Genomic DNA, 21,204 nt, shown 5'->3' with positions numbered 1-21,204 from the left:
AAAAAGAATTAATGTGCAAACAACACTCTTATCGATCTTGGTATAAAATTTTACTGGTCGTGTACAGTCGGTGTAAAAGGTATTAGTTATTTATTTTAAATCGTCACAATTATTATATAACATTCGCCTGAAAGTAGAGTTTTAGAAATAAGTTTCACGGTTAACGTGTTCAAAATCTGGAAAAAATTACGGAACTAGAGTTTCCGTAACAGAATGCAGTGGCGCCACCGTCTCGAGCCTTGAACCTAACCCTGAAACGGATCCGTTCGTTTGGCCAACGAGCGAACGTCGAACGTCGAACGTTCTCAGTCACCGAAAGTGCACAACGGTTTCACATAACAGTTGCCCTCGCGTCGGTGAATCTGTATCACCAAGTCACCGGATAATGGGATACGCTCTGTCTGATATTCCATGCACCCTGCAACGCTACCGTAGCCGCGTATAATTCAATAGACAAAAGGACGACGCGTTCCGTGACGGTACATAGCCGGTATACATATATTCTGTCGTGGCAAGTACGCGTTTGCGCAAGAAATCTAGATCGTTACCGCTTTAAACGTGCACGCACCTTTGTGGCACTTGTTCCAAAGCAACACTTAATGGGTCTATCGCGAGCCACTTGTCCACACCGCCATTAGACTATCGCCAGGCGGACATTAATGGGCATATGTACTTCCGGAACGATTCCGCCCTGTCTGGTAAACCAAGGAAAATAGAATGTCCCTGTACTGTGACCCGAATTCCCAAAATTATTCAAACGTCTGTTGCACGACCGATTAAAAACAATAAAAGTTTACCGTCTTCGTTTTTTACCAACGATTTATTAATTCAAATACTAAATATCCTTCTGGATTGATTGTAACACGAAGCTTATTTAAACACATAGTATTGTATAAATATTTCTGTACACTTTTTAGCAGACAGGTTCGAGGCCATCCTTAGAATTCGAGAAAAGTGTGCAGTAAATAAATTTCGTAATTTCTTGGTCTATATTAATCTTTTAACGCGAAGAAATCCAGAATCGAGTTTTGCAGCGTCTATGTACATATTACGTTTAAACCTAAAGGATAACCCACTTAAGACGTCCATTGAGAGCTTTTGATGAGTGCGACGCTGGCAGTCAGAGTAGTGCATCTAGCGTGTAATTGAATTCATTCAACCGGTCGCCGTGCATAAAGGAACAGTAATTATCGCGAGAGAATGCAGAAATTATTGCCGATCCTCTTTTTGTTGTCTTTTATCGACGAATCTCTCTACATCTCCAATCGACTTTATTTCCAGACACGAAATTAGTCGTACTTGGACGAATTTCAGATATTTAATATCAAAGATATTTTGGACAATCATTCTGCGTTTCCGTTTTCTCGATATTCTTCATTTTTTTGCAGAAGAAATTAAAGAAATATTGATAATGTTGATGCAACGTAAGAAATATAATTTATTTTCGCTTAGCCGTTTATTTAAATTTAAACATCGATACACGAGGATGGAAAAAAGAGAGGCGACTGGCTGACGGTCTCGCCGCCTGTTTTTTGTAGCCACGTGCAGGCCTACGGCTCTCGTCTCGCTCTCCGGTAACAAAAAACCAAACGCTTATCGCGTTTCGCGTCTTGCTTTATTCCACGCAATCCTGGCTCCGACTGTCGTGCTCAGGAAAATAAACATTATTAGGTCGATCGCGTTATTTTCGGGGAAAAAACCCGCGAACCATGGCTTTCCTAACCTATATTGTTTCGTGTAACGGATACACCGAAACAATATAGCTCAACGAATTTTAAAAGTTTAAATACACAGTTTTTCAACGATGCAATAGTACCCGTAACAAAATTTTTGTATCAAATCCTGAATACGGATTGTCAAACGATGTTTCGAACGGGAATAATTCCTTGGCGTCCACAAGATGGCGCTGGACTAACGGAAAAATGTACGGAGCGAGACGATCGGATGTCGTGCAAAACGCGTATCAGTCCTCGCACGGAACCGGACTCGCGTGAAATCGAAACCTAGTTCTGCCGGGTCGCAAAGATTGTTGCAATTCACTTTTGACAGGAGCACCGTTAAACATTCGCCGCGGCAACGCGCAGACGGCTGGTCGTGATTTATATCTGCTCGACATTGAGGCATAGGCGTAACGTTATACTCTCATTCCGGGTGTACGCGTCTCGCGAGGTTATAAAGCTTATTGCAAGAACTTGATAACTAAAACTAAAAAGGGGGAAAGAAACGTTATATAAAATTTCCAAATAAACGCTTTATTTCTCTTCCTAACCTCTATATCAAACCCTTGCTGTACAATATATTAAAAAATTAAATAGTATACGTTTGATAAATGATTCGAAATTAAATCGTACATTGAAGGGTGAAGTTTTCGATAAGGGCACGAAGTGGCACGCGTCTGGAATAAAGGTATCGAGTTGAAAGGGAACGATAAGGGAGGTTTTTTAAAATTTATGATCGGCAGTGTACGGCGTTAGCCACGCTTGCAACCCCTTCGTTTCGTTCATTATCATTAAACCGGGTGCAAAGCGAGCCCCGAGTTGGTCCAGCACCCTAGGCGTTCGCCACGGGGTTGGCGCCCCTCGCTATGGAATCACCGACAGGGTCAGTCTTTTAATTAAGGCTCGGGCCGTGACTTAACGAAGCTTAAAAAAAGAATCTGTAGGCGAAACAGCGTGTACACGTGCTTACGCGCCGGACTAAGATTTAAGCCGGATCCGCAAGGGGTGGCGAGTATCTACTTAAGGGCTTCTGTTGCGACCGGTCGTAACATACACGTTATACGTGCAACACCGACCTGTACGAGCGCCTACGTATACACGCTCGAATCCGGATCAATCGACTTAGAGCCGATCCGAGGTTTTGCCCCAGGAAATTGGGTGAAGCGATTAAGAGAGATGTTACTCGACATCTGTGCAGCAGAGAATTATCATGTTCGAATACTCGTTTCCAGGGAACATTCGTTTCCAACGCGGCTAGTGAAAGTTACTCGAATATCAAATATCAAAAAATTGTTGATTTTATTTGGAAAGTTACGCGTTCCACTTATTCGTATCTGGTCGGATTCTTGAAAGGAGCCTCCTTACCCTGAATGTGCAAGTTGGGCCCAAGTTCGACCGAAATATACATATCTCGAGCGTCTCATTAAACGTCACGTGGTTCTTGTAAAAGACAAATTACAGAGTTATGGTATACGTATATGTGTGTGTATCGAGTGTAAGGTCGCTCGTCTTGCATATACTCGGTGAAAATATAATTAATATTCATTACGGGCCGCCTTATTAAGGGTCGGATACTCGATTCCCGGCGCGTCGTGTGATTCTCTTACCTTGGAAAATTACGAGAGACCTGAAATTAATCCGAGTCTACGAACAGGCGTCTATTAATACCGATTTCTTTTCGAAGGCCGTGTGCTTCGAACGAATACACATAACCGTTACACGCACAGGACTCAATGGTCTCCCTGTATCGTTTCTTTTTCTTCACGCGAGCCTCGAAGGGAGCTAAACGTTATCAAAGTTCTTTCTTTGGATCTGAATCGACGACGTTTAAAAAGATGGCTCGTTTTGGCTTCGAGGCGTTCGCGTGAGACTGCTCGAACATCGAATTCGGTATCACGCACATCCTGATAATTGTATAAAGCCGGATGTGGATATTTACAGTCCGCGAGTAACTGCCAATCTTGCTGCCGCTGCAAACGATTCATCGATCGTTTCTATCACGGTGTTTTGTGCAACGTAACAACAACCAGAGTTAATAAGGACCATACGAACGCCGACAGCTAGTAAACGCAAGAATTTGCGACAACAATTACCGACCAGATACCACGAAGACGTATTTCTATATCTCGAAGCAACGCGTTATCTTTTGTAATTTTCATTTTAGTTCGATTGTTCGCAGAGTCGCAAAAAATGAAAATGGGGCATATTATTTAATCAAGGTGTTCACAATTTATTTACAGAGTAGACAAAATGAACGAGCGTTGAGTTAGAATTATGAGCGCGGGTGAGTTTACAAGGAGATAGCGACGGCGTTATTGATCGCTATCTCCTGCAGAGAGCGAGTATGAGCCACGACCGTTGTTACGCATTTAAATCAAACACATAACACCTTCGAAATTGTATTAATTGCAAAGGGTTTATAATCGTAGGTACCTTGAGTATATAATAATTATATGAAAATGAGAGAAACGATACACGATAAAAGTCACTTGACAAACTCCTTGACTGTTCGCGGTTTGAATACAACTGGGGCGATTGGCCGTTGATTTTGGCCACCGTGTGTCCACGAGGCACCGATCGTCAGGCCCCACGATCGATGCGCGCGCTCGTCACTTATGAGCAGATCCCCAATTTTGGCGTTGAGCGCATCATTGTTTGAGCGACTGCCACCTATCCCCTGTGCGCTCAAAGCGTGCCCGAGAGGTGCTGCCATTGAGTGTAGTGGCGGGCCAAGCGTCAGTTACTCCTTGAACGTGAGTTTGAAATTATTTTGTAACTTTTACGTGTGTACCAGTGCGTGATTACATTTTCGACACGCCTCGTAGGAGAGTTCGCGACGTAGGACGAAAGCGAAGCCGGTGTTCGCGTTGCCAACGGAAACGCACAACGACGAACAATAACATTCCACCGGAGACTCTAGAAAGAATTCTACTACTCGAGCACGCACTCCTAGAGACACGACCGTTGAACAGAATGCATATTCGAGGCGAGGCGAGTCGAGCCACGCATAATCGAATATTCTTCGCGCCTGTCATCGAACGACGAGTGTTTACCAGTGTTTTAGAAAAATTGAAAAACGATTCGGCCACGAATACGGAGAGTTCCACCGCGAGTTGTTAAGAATCCTCGAAAGAAACGAACGTTAGGGATATCGAGATAAATATTGTAAGTAATATTAGATGAGATTTTCGAAACTCGCGGTGCTCGATCGTACAAGACAAATTATCCGTATTTAACGATTATTTGATTCCATTTGCTGCGTTTAATCGCGAAGCCTGCTGCATTAACAGCTGGCTGCTCCCAGCAACGTGACTCGCCGTCCTGTCGCGATGCAACGTTCCCGTCTCGCACGAATGGCGAATTTAAAGGATATTTTTACGTACGAAACCGGTTGCCTCAAAGGGGGAACGAGGCTTCTCTTATTTTTCTTCGTTGCCACGGCGATGGAAAATCAGGAATTTTCAAAGCAACGAGCCGCTGATTTCCACTTAAATCAGACTAGCCGCTAGTTACTCGGACTAGTTACTCGCGACTAATGGTCCGCAACGTTAAATTAAGTGGTTAATAGCGTTGTTGCAGTCCGTGGTCAACCTCGTCGGCCGTTCGATAAATTCCACCTGCGCGAATCATCTTTGGAGAATAAAACCAGACGCGTATTTCTCGATGGAACTCTTTCAACGCGTTAAGCTTCGATGCTTAATTTTAACGACGTCGTATTTCGCTAAACTTTACCGCGGTTACGTTCGTTCGATTCGAGGCCCATCTGGCAGGGTTGGAAACGTTGTAATTGCTCCCGAATCTCTAATTAAGAAAGTTACGCGTAAAAACTTGTTTGTCATTTCATAATTGTCGACAAATTTTATGAGACGCTTAAACGTCTCTGTTCTTCTTATAGTTACAATTTTCATTTTTTACGTTTTATCAATTATCTTTTAGATAGTGTACTTTGTTATAATTGTTTAAAGTACTATGAAAGCATCATGCCAGAAAATATTTCAAAGATTTTTAAAATATGCTTTCCGTTTGTTGAATATCACGATTACTGGGATTTCCCTCGTCGTAGGTCGAATAGACGGTTCTGTGGAAATTTAAGAAATCGTTTCGAACATGACTTTCGTCGATGTCTCTTTGCGGCTGAACGACGCGACGCACCGCGGCGTCGTTGTTTGGATGTTTAGTATCGACTCTATCGTCGACCGACGATTACCTGCGAGATATTGGATTATGGCAGCGCGGTGACTATACTGCCTCGCACTGTGGCTTAATTTAATATATGCGCGAGGGAGTCTTCCGCGGAATCAGGACGTGCCAGTGTCGAGTCGGCCTTCCGATTGCGAGGAGATCAGTTCTTTCGTCTCCGGCGACGAAACTTCTCGCAACCAGGTCGGTCCTGGTATTTTCCTAAACGTCACACTTTCTATTTCGCGTCGGTGTAGTACGCTCGATCGATTCATCGTCCGCGAAGCGGAGATTCCAGCCTCGTTCTGCCAACGATATCGTATCGGTATCGTAATTTCGAATTTCTGACTCGAAAAGTCGTCGCGAAATCGTGTAAATCGAGGTCCATTGATGGCTTTCGACCGATACCAGTGGCACGCGTTGCTCGTCCCATAAACGATACGCTTCGAACGTGGCTGAACAATTTCTCGAGCCACCTTATCGGCGATATAGTATTTCTGCGTTCATCGAACCAAACCTGTGAGCGATAAAAAATCGTTAAAAGACCCACACAGACGCCAAGTTTCACACAGGAGTAACCTGCTAGTAGTCATGTCAATGTGCTCGCTGATGCCGGTGTCGCTTCAGGATATCTTGGTAAATACTATCATTTCATCAACGCTACACTCAACACGATCGTTTTAAAAACTTTTTTACAATTTCTTACGTACAACGTTACTTCACGACTTTTCGTACAGTGAATTTTTCAATTTTCTTTTCATCCTTCGAGTCATCGAATTGTCATTTTTGAAACAGTAAACATCAATTTTTGTATCATTTTACCGGTAATTATTTAGAATAGGGATCATCTCACCGATTTCGATTATTTTCAAATATTTTATAGAATTCAATATTCCGAACAACTTTTTTCTTATATACGTGTAATCCCCGTTTGGTTCTAGTTTTCGTACACTATAATGGTGATTTATAATAAGTGGAAAAAAAGGTTGTTTCTTGCGAATTGAGATATTCAAAGGTTTGTGTTCGAATAAATTAAAATTAATATCAGCGAAGGGTTGTGCCACGTGAAAAACACCGACTCTCGTCCGATCAGTTAAGTTAAGCACCATTGGGCGCGGTCAGTACTGGGATGGGGATGACCGCTTGAAAAAAAAACCCCAATATTATTTTATTATACCTCTCTGTCGGTTCTGTAATAAATAAATAGATAAGTAACACAATATAATAAATAGCAATTGGTAAAAAATAAAGAGATGATTTCTCCCTATTCTAAATAAATATGGCCATCAAAAAGAACAAATCATTCGTAAAAATTACATTTCGTTCGATCGAGAATTTAAACGGACAAAAGTTAGAAAATAACTGTTGTTTTGGACGTTTTGGTTTGACGATTATCCGAATCGTCAGAACGTCCCCTTTGTCGGTCGAATCGTTCAGGGAAGTAACCGCGATTTTCGGTTTGCCACTTCGTCTCGAGGTATTTTCGTTTCTGGCACATCGCTGAGGCCTACATCGTGCATTTAACGAGCCGATTGCACAACCCGCGGGCCTAGACATCGGCTGGTTTCACCTCTCCGGTCCGTGGCGTTGATCGATGGTCGACGGAGTTCGATTCTCGATCGACGATATCCGAGAAGGTCGAGATCAATCGGAAACCGTCGTCGACGCCATTACCGCTAACCAGGCGAGAATTGTTTACTTATGACGCGCCACGACCAGATTTCTCTTTTCTCGGCAACTTTCTTTTAATACCTCACTTTTCTCGCAATTAATCGCGCAGATACGCGCTCTTTATCGCGATAGTCGATCGAATTCCCGCGAATCTAGGCGCTTCGCCTAGTTTTTCCTCGCTCTTACCCAGCAACTTTTGTTGCGGCGAGAGTTCCTTTGGAAATTAATTCCCGATTGTGGCCGTTCATTGTTCGCAACGAAACGCGACGGGAGATTTCTTCGCGAGGGGAGAAATTAATTTAAATGGCCTTCAGTCACGGCGAGCATTAGTATCGTGCGGAGAATATCTATGTACACAGCTGGCAACCAGAACGAGATGGATTTTCGAAATGGTTAGGCTAGGAAACGGATACGAAAAAATTAAATGGTTTCCAATAATTTGCAAATTTCAATCGAACCGTTTTCTTAGATGGAACCCCATAGTTTTCGTTAGACCAGTCGATGCAGTTGCACTAGGTACTCATGCTCTAAATCTATTATCCTTTGATTTTAAGAGCACATTTTTAAATTAGAATTATAACAAAATTATATGAGAAAAAGAAAATATTTCAATACCTCTGCTAAATCAACGCTCGCGTTGTTCTAAATTTTCGAAAATTTACATTTTAATGTGGGAGATTTGTATTGAATATTTGTGCCACTCTGTAGTTTTGTTCAATGTTAATTTATGTGCTAAAGGGTTGAAAGTGTTTTACTAGGGACAGCGAGACTAACTAATTGACAAACTAACTAACAGACTAACAAACTATCTAACTAACTGCAAACTAACTAACTGCAAAGTAACTAACTAACAGACAAACTAACTAACTAACAACAGGGAGTGAGAAACGAGTGATTGTGAAAGACGCAACGCGGATTTAATTTGATTTTAATTTGCGTTGTCAATTGATGTGATTATAATTTGTGTTGCCAATTATTAATTTGTGTGTTCCAAATTCGTTTATTATAATTACATGATTTGTATATTTGTTCCTCAAATAAATCCTCTTCGTTAAATCCTACATTAATATATTTTGTTAATCCGCGCGTATTTGCCTTTTCTAAAAAAAGATGCGCGAGCAAAATTGTTGGATAAAAATAACATCGATTATGCAAGTCCCACATTTTACAATCCGATTGATACGTAAACTTGATTTTTTTTCTTCTTACAACCAGAAAATTTGAAACGACAACGTGTTAAATTCTGATTTTTGTCCTTGATCGATCGAGTCTGCAATTTCGACCGAATCGCGTTAGAATTTCCGGCGGGTTTTGCTGGCTGACGGAAAAGAAACTGTCGACCGCGAGCTGCAAATAAACACGCGGCCCCCAGAAGACGCGACCGCGTTGCGTAAGCGTGCGTCGTAAACGCGACACGCACGGGAATGCGTGCAGAAATCCGCTCGGGCTCCTCGCCGTCCGCCGCGGAAACTAGTCGCGACGCCAACAGCTCGCGTCGCGATCCACCAGTGACTTTGTCCATCGAAAGATCACATTTTTTCCCCCTCCCGTCGGAGAACAACGAGTGATTCGACCCTTCGAGAATCGAACATTCTTCCTTCTCGAAGAACGTCAACGTTCGCGCGGGCGTCGATCGTCGAGTGACTTTTCATCCTGCGTGAATTTGACGTTTCGTGAAACGCGAGTATCGTTTACTTTGCAACCGGGGAATCGGAGACATTCCGGATGAAATTCGGTTTTCGGTGATCAGAGAATTCTTGGGAAAGGTTTCTTACTCAATTTTAATCATTTATAAATTTACTTCTGTGGGGGTTCGCCGCTAGAGGGCTACGCTCTTGTCTCTCTCGCAAGCGTTCGACCGACACCCAATATCCTAGTGTCTAAGGAAGAGTCTTAATCACTAGTAAATCATCGGGACCCCCACACTTCTATAAACTATATAACCCTCTGTGTAGCTAAAATTAAATATAACATTGAATAAAAGAGTCTTTACAAACAATTTATTACGCGTATCGATTTCGTCGCATTTTATTTAATTTGTTACGATGTTTCACTCGCGATTTAGTCCAGGATTATTTCCTTCGTTCGACGGTATTACGGATGTCAAGATGTGAAGAAGAACTTGGCACGAGTGCCAACAGAGGGGTCCCGTAGGAGAAAAAGATTAAGTTTAAGATGATCACACTGTTCGTTCGATCGTTAGATTTGTCGGAACAATAGGAAAATTTATTTCGAATGATATATCGTGGGTCGAAAATATTTCATTTCGAACGAATTCGCTAAATTTTCTTAACTATACATATAGTTAAACTATTACGAAATGGTTTTATAATTAATAAGACTTGAGAGCACTGGTTCGATGTATCGTTTTCTATCGGTAAAAGCGAGGAAGTTATTCGGGTGGCCTGCTTTAGGCTCCACACCGTACACAGAATTTTTTCCGGACACGAACAACCGCAATTTACGAATAATGATGTTTCGCGAGTTCAAATTGGGTCATAACGCCGGCAGAAGCTGTTCGAAATACGCAAGAATCTCGAGGAAACGATGCTCCGCTACCAAACAGAGTCTAAATGTCGTTGGTCTCGAAAAATTTCATTTAGGAGATACGAGCTGTTATTTAAATATGGCTGACAGAAGTGAAAAGAGGAAGTCCGACTTTGAAAGTATAGGTGACTTTACAGTTACACGAGGTTACGGGGGGTTAATGGCATCAGGGGGAGTCCCCCCGATACCGGACGCGTTTAAGCTTCTTGTCAAATTAATTAGGCGATTACATAACAAGAAACTTTTTTATTACCGTCAATCGAGAAGCAACGATCGCAGAGAAGGAAACAAAATAAAAGTACAGAAATGATCTGTTAAATAAAGATGCGTGGTGAAAAGGTTCTACTGATCTACGAACTGGTTTATTATAAATTGTTTTAACATTTGTACTTGGGTTCTCGCTCTAGGCTCACGTAAATTCTTCTTCTTTGCTACTGCACACATACATACACTAGATGGCGTTGTCTCACTCATGATCTTGTTCTCATGAAACGTGATGAATGTAAATGTACCTTAATACTCAACATGATCCTTCGATCGCATTATTTTATACTCTAAATATTGCATATAGCTGAACAACCGTTTGCACACGACCACGGTGATAAATTAAAATAATATTTTTTTTCGTTCGTTTCGTGACAAGGCGGAGTTTTCGTGCATTATGAACGTTTTGCTCGAGGACAATCTTTAACGTCGCCTTCTCGATCGGAAACGATAATAGTCTTTTTCATTCGATCGAGACACTGCGAATCGATCGACGAGAGGATCGTGTTGCGGTTAAAGGAACGTGCTGGCAAACCGTCCGCTTGCACACAATTGAATTCGCGAGTCCACGATCGAGCGAAATACGAGCGTTCGGGTTATCGGCGCGTGACGACGTCGAGACACTTCCACAACAGTCGACCGTGTGAAAATACGACGGGAAAACTGCAACAAAAGCGACGTTTGCCCCGCTTCGGTCGTCGTAGATGGTTCGCGGGACCTAAACTGTTCCGCTTAAACGCCGTTTGTCTCTCAAACGTGACTCGTTAATTTATTTACAACCGGATGTAGGACGATTTTACGTAAAACGATCGGTCAAAAACATGGAATATAATTTGATCTTTATCCTATTTAAACGTGTAAGCGATCGTTAACCAACAATTATCAGTTTTCTTTAGTGGATTTGTTTCTGAAAATATAGTTTTTTTTTTAAGTACAATGTTGTATCTAACGTATAATTTAAAGGAAAATAAATATTATCATTCCTTAAACCGTTGGATTAAACAAATATTGTTTTTCAAAGCAGTCAGACTCGGGCATGAACGTTAAGGGATTAAGATATGAGAGGTGTCGTATTCGGAAATGAGAGGAGAGCGTAACCTTCTCGAGGGTTTCGCCGAAGGCGGTCGAACAAAAACCTTTACGAAGGAAGCAACCCACCGATTTTAGTTTTTTTTAAATTTTTAGTATTTTAAGAATACAACGCGTTGATTATCATGGCGGTCACTCGCTACTTATAAAATAGTTATCCAATTTCAACGTCGAGTATATTTTTAAACGCAGAAAACCGTTTATCGTTCGTTGCCGTTATGGTAGATGGCGCTAGAGTTCGTAATCTCGAAAACGTGATTTTATTTTTGCACGACGGTGCGTTCTCGTTGTTGCTCTTTCTTTTTTTTTACCGAATGGGTCAATGAACGAGACAAGAGAGAAACTCTCAGAAGTTTGCTCGAATTCGCGAGCACGGAAGTTCCGTCGATGCCTTTTCACCCGCAATTATTTGCTTTTCACCTGCTCCGTTAATTGGAAATCGTTCCGTTGAGCGGTAATTAACGAACGCCTGCCACGTCTTTTTTTTTTATGGATGCGTTGATTCGCAACGCTCGAAAGAAACGATCGCCTTGAGCCACGAAAGGAGCCAACGGGGTTTTTCCTCGTCGATAGTTGGCGGTTTCGCGCGGCCTGCAGCATGATAATGCGCAACCCTCCGGAGGAAATAATCGAGAGTCGGACAGTGATCTTTGCATCTGCACGTGCGACGCTCGAGTAGCTCGATTCGTTTCGGTTTCAGCGTGAACAACCACACGATACATAGTATATGTAGATTCGATGATTAATCGACTCGTTCGTTTTGCTCTCTCGCGCACCGGGCCAGATTAGAATTTTATCGATTTAAAATGTAGATTTACCAAGTTATCATAATTTTACCACTGTCGAATTCAATAGGTTCTCAAATAATATAACCAATGAAAATAACGATTGGAAAGTTTTTTATCATTCTCTGATACGATGTCTTGTAACTCTTTAATTATCGTGTTCGTACACTCTTACAAGTCGTCAAATTATTGACACAGATGTATCAAAATTATTAAAATAGAATGCTTCAATTAAATGGTTTGCAAAAGTACACCTTTTTCTCTTTTATTAAATCGGTTATAGGATCGAGGCATAACATGTCTATTTCGATGTTTTCATGTTCTTAAAATGCAATTCTGAATAGTAACGATCCCGCAGAGTTCCGGAATCGATCGACAAGGGTGGATTCGGACGATGAAACGAAATCGTGAAGGAACGGATTAAACTAGCAATTATTGGGACGTTTACCCTGCATCGAAACGGGTAAACGAACGATAAATCACGCGGGAGCAGCGATCCCGATTCGAACGAAAATCTCGACGTTTCGTGGAAGAAGAACAGAGAGAGAGAGAGAGGGAGAGAGGCGCGCGGCGAATCGAGAGTGAAATGAATCAGAGTCGTCGTTTCGTCTCAGTAGCGATTGATAGTTAGCGATGGGTGATTGAAAGTGTCGACGAAGATAAGGAACGATAATAGTCGACCTCGCGCGGAGGCTCGTTCGTCGAACGTTTATCGATCGTTCGAGGAATCGCACGGGGCGTCGTTACCAACGCGTCGAATCGAATTCAGCTACCTCGAAAACAAACCCTTACTTCGTACGAGCGCAGAAATAACGAGCGTTCTGCCGCGAATAGAAAATCTCCGAACGTTTCTCTCGATTTCTCTCGCGTTAACGAATCGATCTAACGATTATCGCGGCCGGGTAACCGCGATGGCCAATCGTCTTTTAATTACCCCGTAACGATTTATTCGCACGATCGCGAACGAAAGCCAACTTCCGAACGACTAGGAAACGCATGCTGTTCGAACGGAGCCGATCGCACGGGCCGCATAATGAAGTTCCTGGTGAAATACTACGACTTCCTAACCGTCAAGTTTTCCACGGTGAGGCTTCAACCTGTAGATAACACCTTAGACTTCGCTTTTTACCCCGTTTCACCTCTGAATCATTTGTTACGCATATCACCGGGCGAAACGCCCCGATCGAGATGATCGTTCCTCTACACCAGCCTTTCTTAACCCTCAAGCACACACTCTCGAACACAGTTAACCCCATAAGATGAGTACGGTAAAGATATTTATCAAAAAGTAAAATATAAAATGAAACGTTTCTGCAGAAATTTCATTTTATTCAAAAAAATCGTATCCTTTTATTGTCTAGAGATGAAAAGGTTTTACCACGCGAAAGTGAAAAGGTCATGAGTTGTATTTCATGAAAAAAAAATATGCTGAAACGGCTCGTTGAAAAAATTATAATTACTTTGTAGAACGAAAGTAGATGAATTTTTACGTTTACGATTCCGAATGAAACATGGAATCGTTTTTTATACATAGTGTTCGGCCACACCTGGGAAAAATTTTAACGGGAGATTCTGAAGGCCAAAATAAGACGAAAATGAAGAATATTAATTTCTTGATCGAGGCTTCGTTAAAAAGTTATTAACAAAATTAAATTAAAAAATTTCAAATCATTCACGGAAAAATTATTTTCGGATGCGGGGGTCAATTATAATAATTTTTGGCCAATGGACATACCCTCCAAATCCTACGCACTTTCCAGAAAAAAATTCGAGAATGTGTGAAACTTTTCGACAAAATTTAAAAATTTCAAATCGTTTTACAAAAATTATTTTTAGTTGCAGAGGTCGATTACAATCACTCTTGATGATTAGACATACCTCCAAATTCTTACGCAATTTTGGAGAAAAAAATTCGAGAAGATGTGAAATTTTTCGACAAAATTAAAAAATTTCAAATCGTTCTACAAAAATTATTTTCGGTTGCGGGAGTTAATTACAATCATTTTTGATGATTAGTCATACCTCCGAATTTTTACGCATTTTCTAGTAAAAAATTCGAGAAGGTGTGAAACTTTTCGACAAAATTAAAAAATTTCAAATCATTCTAGAAAAATTATTTTCAGTTGCGGGGGTCGATTACAATCATTTTTTATGATTAGACATACCTCCGAATTGTTTCGCATTTTCGAGAAAAAAATTCAAGAAGGTGTGAAATTTTTCGACAAAATTAAAAGATTTTCAATCGTTCTTGAAAAATTATTTTCGGTTGCAGGGGTCAATTATAATCATTTTTAGTCAATAGACATACCCCCGAAATCCTACGCACTTTCGAGAAAAAAATTCTTTACCGAAAATATACTCTATGGCCGTAAATGTTTCTGTAACTTTTTAACGAAGTCTCGATCAACAAATTAGTATCCTTGATTTTCGTCTTATTTTCGCCTCTAGAATCTCCCATTAAAATTTTTTCCAATGGTGGCTGAACACCTCGTATAACAGTGTTTCTTGAACAATAAATTTTCCAAAATAGAATGAAAAAAAAGAAATATCTTACAATGACCGAGTCAAAATAGAACTGTTCGGTATTAATAACCATTTTGCCTATCTCTGTTTCGTACTGTCATTCGCGGACACCTGGGGTATCCTGAAAATAGGACGCGAGACCTTCGGGACACCCGATTTAACTGTAACTTTGTATACCGATCAATTTTGACACCCACTCTTTTTCGAGTTGTTTTCTATTTACGACTTTCTAGGTCTCTAAAGATATTTATCTTTGCGCGTTGTTTTATAAGAGAATTTTGTATTATATTTAAACAAGACAAAAACAGGATTAAAAATAATAATGTGATTCCAGTTTAAAACTTGCTAGTTTGAGAAACGCTGCTATAAAGGTGGACAACTTCGTGACCTCACTTGTTAACTATTTAACCATTAATTCAGCTCTGTGATACGATTGGGAAATATTTTTTACCTAGATTCCGGGGCATAGTGTGTCCGTCGCCTATGAATCATTCCCAGCACCTGCATGCGAGTGTGCCCCGAAAGCGTGTGCATATTAAGAATCGTTACAACTTTCAACGTTGCCTGCAAGTTTGATTACTTTGATTCGTTCTTCGAAAACTATCTTTTAGGTCGTTAAGTTGGTGAATATCATAGTGCATGAGACCTCTGAAACAGTTGTAGCGTTGTACAAATTTCGTTAAAATCGGTAAAGGTCGCCTCGCGAATGCCTATAAAATAACTGGTTCGATACCCCGTGTAGTCGTCGTGTTGGCTATAAAAAAAAAAGTAGCGAATTAATTCGACGATAAATCCACCGCCTGTGATCCTCTAGTTTTATCAAGCGGCGTACGCGAACGGAAAAGTGTCACCCTGTTCGAGCGTGGGCTGGAACGAGCCATTCACGCCCGAGTGTGTCGAACGTTTTATTAATCGAATATCTAGACGCGAAACAACCGATATATTTCCGTCCGCGGTATCCATGGCGAAGAGCTTCCGAGAAGAAACGAGAGAGACGTCTCAATACCTAAGAAAAGTCTCAAGGATACCTTGGTCGGCGAGATATCGACCCGAGCGTGTTTCTTCTTTCTCTCTCGAAGCTTTTATCACGACTGTAAGAGGAGGGGGGTGATAGGACAGGAATGACAGAGGGTTGCCTCGAATTTTATTAGGGAGACCGACAGCCAGCCCGACTTTATCGATAATTACCCGCGTAAGAAACAGCCAGCGATAATAGCGGATCCGCAATACGCTACGACCTTTCCGATATCCTCCATGAAAGAATAGCATTATGCGATGTATGTAAGTAGTTGGCCGCGAGATGACGCGTTCCTCGACCACGCGCCACTTATCGCGCCAGCCGGTTAGGCTACCGTTAGTCTTGCTCTCGTCTCGGGGTAAATATGTGGGCTAATAAACGTAGAGGTCTTTGTTCGGTTGGTAATCGTTTGTTCTCGTGACTGCCCCGCCGGCGAACGTATCGTATTAACTTCTTCCGTTTTTATTTTCTCGTTGGGAAACTTGTTTATCAGGCCCTTGTTTAGGTTAGTCGAGGGGAACGCACCGCGGAGAAAAACCAACCGGCCGGAGCGACCGTTTCGAGTCGGTAAATCTGTCGAATTTAAGAAATATAGCACATCGAGAGTCATCGCGTTAAATTCTCACTCGAAACTTTATACCGCGTTGTCCATTCGTTAAAACGTATACTATATCTCATACATAATACATACGTAGCGACGTGTTTCACGAGTTTCCTAAATTCGAAAAAAACTTGGCACCGCGTTATCATCCGAGAAAGCGTTAACAAGGTAATTATTGTTAATGTGCCCCGGCTTCCTAACTTCGCGGCGGTAACAATAGCCATTCTCGCCGATCCGAGAACGCAGCTAACTTTCTGATTCAATTGCTCGCTTAAGCGGCCGTTTATTTAATCCTCGCTCAACGAGATTATTATGCTATCCCTTTCACCGATCGTAACGTTCTTAGCGACGCGTTCGAACCAAGAATTTTCTATAATTTTTACTATCCAAGAAAGACCAGATTGTTATCGGGAATTGCTTTAAATTTTCATTTAAAAATCATAGAATTTGAACGCGATTAGGTTGCAGGAATCAATCGGCAATCGACTGTCAATTTGCGAATAAACGTTGTTGATGCATGCCCGCCGCGATTCGTAAAAACTCGAGATTCTCGTTAGCTTTCGTTTTATTTGGTATACACTATGTATACGCGCAGCGAGGATCGCGCCGACACGGCTTTCATAAACGACGCGACTGGTCTTCCAAGTTTTACCGCGATAAATCGGTTCGAGCGACAGCCACGGTATGTGTTTCAGATAAACGGTCCCATTCAGTTAGTAAATTATTGGTCGATTATTGTTATTAATAACGATCCGTATTTTTTTCCAACCGGATCGTCGATCAATCTCGACTTGTCGGTCTTAATTGTTCCCCCTCGTGGAATTCTTGAATAACAAACGGAGATTCGAGTTCACGTTTCTCCGTTTAACTGACCACTCGCAAACACGGATAAAATTCGTTCGAAAGCAGTTACCAAATCGACGGTCGAGCGAATATTTAACCCTGAAACGGCAGACGTTTTTCTTAGAAACGGAGAATGTAATTCGACACTCGGGTGACTTTTTCGTTCGTGCTACCACCATTCGCTCCGCCTGTACGTGTGCCAAAGGCGTGTTGTGTGTGACTGCAAGGGCTCGCCGAGCGTCTTCTATTTACGTCGAGGCGTATGTAACGGATGGACCAAAAGATTTAATTTAACCAATTTCAATAATATACCAGCATAGACCTAACTGATATATGCTTAATGTCGTACTCGTTCCAGGCTAAAAGCTGCTCTCTCCTCGACGACGAAATAAAAAATAACCAGACCTAACTTGATCACTAAATTGTGTAAAAGTTTGGTTGTATTTTATATCGTCGCCGACGGGAGGGCAGCTTGCACCTCGGAACGAGTTCGACACTAAGCATATATGAGTAAATCTGAGCTGGTATATTATTGAAATTGATTAAATTAAATATTTTAGTCCACCCGTTACATGTACAGCTCGCCTGTCGGTCACCTCGATGTAAACAGAAGACGCTCCATGGCGCAGGCGGAGTGAATCTGGCAGTATCAACTGTGTCTGCAAATATTTCGAAGATTAAGGCCGAACAATTATCGTTTCTTAACATTTTTTATCTTTTTTCTTTTTAATATCAAAATATAGCCTTTACGTTTAGGTAAAAGTCATTGAACAGCAGAATTACCATAGGGAATTAAACATTGGAGAGCGTATATTCGATTTTAACGCGATAAAGGTGCTCGTAGGATCGAACTCTGCATTCAACGATCTCACGAATAAAAAGTTGACGATAAAATAAACCGTGTGTACCACATTGGGCGTGAGTTGGCACTATCCGTGCAACATCCCTGTGCCAACTCAGCATTCTTCGGCGATCAAGAACCACGGGATAGCGCGCTAACGACCATTAGAATCTTTGTTTCGCACCAGCAACGGACGAGCTTTCACGATAAATAATTTCCGTTTCCATTCTCGAAGATTCTCCTCGCGGACACAGACTTATCGTTCGAGAAATGCTCTCTCGGCTCTCGCTTTCGAACGAAATCTTACGGAATAATGTTTTCGCGTTTCTCGGTTAACCGGTCGGCGAACGAACTAACGAACAAATTCATTCTTAAACAACAAATTTCAGATAACGGAACAGCGATATTCAGTTTCTCGAATAAAGATAATTCGTTTGAGTAGCATTTCTTTTCTGAAAGCTTCGTACAATTGTTGGGTTTTCTAGTCGATTTTTTTGCTTCTGGAAATAAATCTAACGCGCACTCGTTGTCCACGTTCCGTCTGCGTTGCGCTGGTTATTCATTGTCAATTTGTTTCGCGGTGAGAAGTTTTATCGAGCTGGTCATTATTCTTTGCAGCGGGGGCACAAAGACCTGGCGGGAAATGACAAAGGCCCAATGAACTTTATCAGCGTGTGGCGGGGTGCAGTGACACGGCGATGCAATTTGTCAGTCGTCGCATCGTCGTAACTCCTCTATGAAAATTATCTGGCTGGAACACGGCCAATAAAATGGTCGGGGCGAAGTTTCGCTCCTAAGGCGAATATCAAACGCTTCTCGGTTTCGCTCCGAGCTGAATAAAAACGAGGACGCGGGAGAGCACGAGATTCCATTGCTTTCCGCGTCGCCACGAAGCGTAATCTTGAGAGAGGAGTGGGGGGAAAGGGAGACAGAAATTTATAGGATCGATTAAACGACATGAAAATAATTGCTTAATAAATTGTCTGTTAAATAACAGTCTGAGAAAGAGAGTTCGTTACGAGTTATCGAGTTACGTCGTAATCGTTTTTTTAACCCCCTTATTTATTAAAGTTTACTGTTTTGTTCGAATTTTTTTTTTCTACAGCTTACTATTTTATTACAAAATTATTACAGTTAAATTCAACAAACATTCAGTTTTCCAAAACACGAACGAGAGATAGAATGATCGGTATCGTTGTTGCTTTGTTACCACCGTGGCTGTTCTCTTATTGGTTATTTGTACGCGGCAAAAGAGCTGCGCGGTCGTCGTGCGCGGTAAACAATACGGCGCGTTCTTAACGTACACAAAGCCTCGAATGACTAACTCTATAAGCGACGTATCTTTATCGACAACTGTTGCAATCTATACGCTAAAATTTTATAATTATAATCTTCGTAAAAGAGCAACGTCGCGTGTGATTAATCGTTATCGAACGGCTCGTGCAAGTGCGTAGGAGTTTTTTTTTGAAACGTTCCGACGAAGAAGCGTGTTAACCTACAACGAGTCTTTCGAACAGAATTCAGCTCGAATCAACTTCCTTTGAACTCGCCTCGCTTCTGGGTATCTCGTGTTGCCCGCTTCTTTTGTCGTTAATCAGCTGTCAGTCTCTCTACGCTGACGCGTCGACGACCTAACCTTACCAGCGAGTATCTACCAAACGAGCGGAACAGGGTACATTTTATACACGTTCGACGATTATACCGTTACATCATTGTCGTATTCACAATGGTCGGGTCGGTCAATTAATGGGTTTCTGTTGCTTGTTTCAGGTGAGTAGGCGACCCAAAGAACGTGCGTATCTGTACCAAGAGACGGGGAGGGTGAGTTATATTGAGTTGAAACTTTAGTGGAATTAGATCGTAGATAGCAATCAGCAAAAATGTGCTTCGAACGTGCGGAACGGAACGGAAACGGAACGATACGAATCGAAAACCGTTTCGACATCTTCCCATGGTAGTCGTTGGAAAAAGGGTATTTTAATCATTTTTCTTCATATCAGGACGTCCAATAAATTCGTGGAAAACTTAGCGATGGAAAATATTTGAAATATTCAATGCCTCGTGCTTCGCGTTTACGATGGTCACGTAATTTTGTTGCATCGCTGCGGCACAACGAGAGTTGCACTAACGAAGACGTATCAATTATGTAAGCAAGTAGGTCAGAAAGGTTCACGGTCAATTTCGCCCGTGGGATTGTGTACATACTGTAGTGACCATGATCACGCTGCATCGGTAACTGTATCCTTGATGTCCGTACACCTAGATGATCCAATTCCTTGAATCCCTTTTTTTTCTAGCGCCTTTGAACAACAAACTCGAAATGCAAAATTCAACGAAATAAAAATTTTCTTTTTCGACGATTAGGAAATTACCACATACAAAATTTATCCTGGTATTAATTTTTAGAATTTTATCGAAAGCCATGAATCTTATTTAATTTATTATATTTTTAATGCCATCCAAAACGTATACTTCAAATCTTTTCGAATTATACCGTAACAGAAATATTCAATAGTAAGGAGTACTTGTTATTTTGTAGCATTCCAAACGTCGACAGTATTAATAAAATATTTACAAATATTAATGTTGTAAACGCATTTTAAATAGACTTCCAAATTCATTTTAAATTATAAAATAAAAAGTTTTTAGAAAACTTTCGTTTAGAAGAGAAAACGAAATCGATCCAACGACACTGAAATTTCATTGTTCGAATCTATAATTCGCAAAATTTATTTATTCGGTTTTTATGACATCCACGCGTAAATTACGACTCGTTCGTACGCATCCACTCTTACAGTTTGAATTAGGTCACGTTCAAAAAGAGCTCGTTGAAATCGTGACCTCCTCCTCGGGCTCGGTTTTACCTCGAAATTTTTCCACGGTTCCGCTGCATGCAACAATAATATTCGTGGAAACCTGCAATCAGCTTAAATCTCCGAACGCAATCGCGTCGGAGTATACATTTCATCGATGATTAATCTGTAACGTTTGCCGCGCCGGTTCCAATTCGAATTTATTTCAATTCCGAGTGTCGGTTGTTTTAGTAAACACGGTAACATCGGATCGATAGAAAACAGTATATCGGAGACAAAAACCCCGGAGTTTATGATTGCAAGATCGTACAG

At 41.4% G+C, this 21,204-nt stretch overlaps 1 protein-coding gene across 1 annotated transcript in view; it reads left to right on the top strand.

Moving 5' to 3' along the window:
* The window catches only part of LOC122404943 (probable serine/threonine-protein kinase dyrk2), a 112,166-nt gene that overhangs the window by 22,525 nt on the left and 68,437 nt on the right, over positions 1-21,204 (top strand). The gene's annotated exons all lie outside the window — the stretch shown is intronic.

The sequence above is a fragment of the Colletes gigas genome, unplaced genomic scaffold (genome assembly GCF_013123115.1).
Source record: "Colletes gigas isolate AHSC1104 unplaced genomic scaffold, ASM1312311v1 Colletes_gigas_Sc00003, whole genome shotgun sequence".
Lineage (NCBI taxonomy): Eukaryota > Metazoa > Arthropoda > Insecta > Hymenoptera > Colletidae > Colletes > Colletes gigas.
This window is presented reverse-complemented; position numbering and strand designations above follow the sequence as displayed.